Raw genomic sequence first — 4,204 nt, 5'->3', positions numbered from 1 at the left:
TTCTCCTTGCCTATTTCTACACATTCTTTAAAGAACAGTTCAAACTCTCTTTTTCTGTGAAGCTGCCCAAGCCATCCCAGAATACTCCCCTCATCCGCACCCCATGACCTCCCCTCACTGAACATCTGTATCTCTTACTTTTAGACAAAGGCTGTAAGGAAAATGAAATAATAAATTTAAATCACTTATAACAATGCCTGACACATAGTAATTGCTATTAAAGTGTTGATGAATAAGTACAAGATAATAAATATATTTATAAATAAAAATGACTTGTGGGGTACTAAAAATTCCTGATGGGGTGATATCTTATTTTTCTATAACCAAGCCTGCTATAATCTCTCAGTTGTTGGTGCCTTTATTCTTTTATTTTAACCATTCATGTAGACCTCCTCTGTGCCAGGCCCTGTGCTATGAGCTGGGTTTGTGGATATGGTCACATGGAGTACTTGTTTTCAAGGAGCTTCTAAGATGGTTGGTGGAAGAGGTAGCACATACAGAAGCACTTAAAAATCACAGCACAAAGTCTCACACTCAGGGCCAACTCCAGAACACTTGCTGACTAAGGAAAGATGTAAAAGAATCATATCAAGACCAAAATGATCAGGTCAACATCATTAATAAACTTTTCCCTAAATTCTACTTTTATTATTATTATTATTTTTTTTTTGAATTTTCAAGAGGATATGAGCTTGTGGGTAAACACCATCATACCTAAGTTATATGAAGCACCAGTAGAAAGGCAGGAACTCAGCAGATGTCTCTCAAAATGCCAGCTTCCTTCCACACCTGCTGTTTGTGCTAAAAGTCCACAATGCAGGAAGGAGTTGGAGGGTTCAAAACTGGCATGTATGGTAAGAAAGGGTGGGCCCATTTTATTGTTTTAAAAGAACATAAAGAAATGACTTCTTGAGGCCCCAGTGAATTATGAGAAAGCAGGTCTTTTCTAATCTAAAACACTTGGAACTTATGCCTCTCAACTTTTCTTCTGTTCCTGTGGCTCTCAGCTCCGGCTGCTCACTGGCATCAACCAGGCTGGACCCAAGACCAATTAAATAAAAATCTCTGAGGTTATCAGTAGTTTTTTAAACTGCCCAGGTAGATCAGCTGGGCTCTCCATGAAGCAGATGCTAAATTGGAGTTTAGTGCACAAGCAGTTTACCAGGGGTTAAAGCCTGTGAAAGATAAAAAGGGAAGAAAGCAGAACTGGGTAAAGAATGCCTCTAGACTGCAATGCACATCTGATACCCATGAAAGGAAAGCAGAGAAGCAGCAGGACTGGTCAGAAGAGCCTGAGCCTGCAATGCAAATCTGAAAAACTGCCTTTCAACCAACATGGAGGGAGCTCTGGGGCAAAGCCTGCCTGGTAGAGGAGAACCCTGCTTAGGCAGAAATAGCCAGATCCTGGTAGCCCTGCCATGCTCAGTCATTGGCGGGGGGCTGCCCAGGAAACACAGAGGCCCATCCTGAAGGCACTGCAGCTGAAGGCTGTGGGCTAACTGCACTCCTTGCAAATGAACTGCAAGTTCTTTCTTGTGAGATCCAAGCAGTGCACCGCCTTAGGATCTCAGTGTGCGGCCAGCGTTGAGAACCACTGCTCTACCTTCCAAACAGACTCTGATGCCTGGGGAAACTATGTTTAATGAGAAAGCGTCTCATCCGAGACACCTGCCGTCCTACAGGAAGGTACAGCAAGAGTACCAAATAGAAGAGGAAAGCCATCCTTTCCTTCAGAAGGTGTGTGTGCTAGTCACAGCACCAAACACTAACTGCCCACGAGGCAGCTCTATATCAGTTCACCTGAGCATCAGTTCCTCAACTATCAAATGGGCTAATGATACCATTCTCTCCTCATAAGGTTGTTAGAAGGATTAAATGAAACACTGCATATGAAAGCATCCTATGAACTGTACAGGAAGAAAGTAAGAGCAAACAGAGCACTTGCTTTATGCCAGGCAGTTTTTGTATATTAATTCATGCTACATATACATATAAGCAGCATTGGCTGTAGTGATAGTGTTGTAGACATTGCTGGGATTGGCTTAGGGATGCAGACATGTTCCAGAAGTCATTTTACTATGCAGTGTATTGGTATCTCTGCCCTTCCATAGGAACCAAATGATGATCTGGAACAAGCTACTCTGTTACCCCCAAGCTACTCTGTTAACTGGAACAAGTCACCCTGTTACCCCCAAGCCCTGACACTACAGGAGTCAGCCATCAGTGGAGGCATCCATGTGGTGGTCAAGAGCACAGGCTCTGGAGCCAGAACCTTGGTTTGGTTCTTCTCCTAGCTGTGTGACTTTGAACAATTTCTTAACCTCTCTGTGCTTCAAATGCTTCATAACTGAAGAGCAACTAAGGGTACTACCCATAAGGACACACAAAATGATACACATAAAGTATATCAGTGAAGTTCTGGCACACAGCAAGTGCTCAATAGATGTTAAATGATTATAATTATCCCCACAAGTGAAACAGAAAAGTAAATACTCATTGTAATTTTCTTCCCCTAACATAGAAGCTACATGCAGTAGAAAAGATCTGAGCTTTATGTGTGTGTGTTTCACTCTTTAGGAGTGTATGGACGTGTGTGTGTGTGTGTGTGTGTGTGTGTGTGTGTGTGTGTGTAGTGAAATACCTGGAAGGATTCAAGTCAAACTGTCAACAATGCTTACTTAGGGGAGGACAGTGGGTTGGAGGAAGATAGATAAAGGAAACTTTTGTGTTTTATTTATAGTCGGTATTATTTTATATTTTTATAATAAATTATTCATATATTAATTGCTTCAAATAGAAAAACATTAAAAAGTTTATGGACTTTAATGTAGAAATAATCATCCTTATACTCCCAGAACATGTCCCTAGCCTGGTTCTTGTTGTCTTTCCTGCTTCTGTCTGGGTTGGAGAGTCTAGTGCTGTGTGGAGAACCCAGTGGTAAGCAGAACCATGGTGGCTCAAGTTCACTGACTGGCTTCAGGCTCCCTCCACCAGCCACAAAAGTCCACTTCCTCTCTCTGCAGAGACACTCCCAGTTAAACCCATGGTTCAAGTACAATCATATGCCCTCCAAGCTTTGGTATCAATCCTTACTGACACTATGTGCCAGATACTGCGCTGGCTGCTGGATCCTGGAGGACCCGCTGCCTGTGTAACATGCAGAGGGAAGCACAGGGGCAGTCGAAGCAGAGAAACAGCACATAACCCAGGCATTCTGGGATGCTTCCAGGCTTCTTATGTATCCTCCCAAAGTGAACGGGTGAACCAGAACTAGGTGATCCCCAAGGCCTCTTTCTGCTCTGAAAAGCCACAAAACCCTGCCTATTGCCATTTATCTAACCTAAGCCATTTCTGAATATCTTCGCCTTTGGTTCTACAATGAAAATACAAGTGTTGTCAGAACTCTGCCCAGCTATACCTAAAATATAAAAGTTTGAACCTAAATCAGGAGGATTTTTAGATAGAAAGCAAACTGTCACATTTTGCTCACAGTGAGGCTGGCTGCTTTGCAGCCTGGGAGTGTGGGAGCAAAGTTACTTTCAAGCTTCTCTTGTCAAAAGAGGCTTTAACTCATTCACTAAGTCGACTCTAGTCTCATGGGGGGTCTTTTTCAAGCTGGGAAGAAAAAGATTAGGCAGGATAAACTAACTGGTGTTCTTTTCTAAGAGGGCTCTATCCCATTGTGCTAGAAGCAGACAGAGGAAATGGGGAGAAGAGAAGACAAGCTTCTGAGAGGAGGCCTGCCATCCTAGGAGGTGCTTAATAATTACTTGTTGATTTATCCTCAAGTACGTTACTCTCCTTCCCCATAGGGGGAAATAGAAATCAGTGATTTAACAAGCTGGAAAAATTCAAAGTAGAAGTCACTAGAAAATTACTAAAGTCCTCATTAAATCAAAGGAAAATTACATTTAGTGTTTTTCCAGTTGCAAGGACCGATTGCTGCTAATCTTGATTTCACATTAATTTAAGAGCTTAAAAAATATACCAGATGCCACGGAGTCAGAAAACATCTCATAGATGTCAAAACAGGGGCAAAGCATTTTGGCCCAGGTCAAACATCTCATAGATGTCAAAACAGGGGCAAAGCATTTTGGCCCAGGTCAAACATCTCATAGATGTCAAAACAGGGGCAAAGCATTTTGGCCCAGGTCAAACATCTCATAGATGTCAAAACAGGGGCAAAGCATTTTGGCCCAGGTCA

The sequence above is a fragment of the Pteropus alecto genome, unplaced genomic scaffold (assembly GCF_000325575.1).
Source record: "Pteropus alecto unplaced genomic scaffold, ASM32557v1 scaffold111, whole genome shotgun sequence".
Classification (NCBI taxonomy): Eukaryota; Metazoa; Chordata; class Mammalia; order Chiroptera; family Pteropodidae; genus Pteropus; species Pteropus alecto.
Note: the sequence above shows the minus strand (reverse complement) of the source record.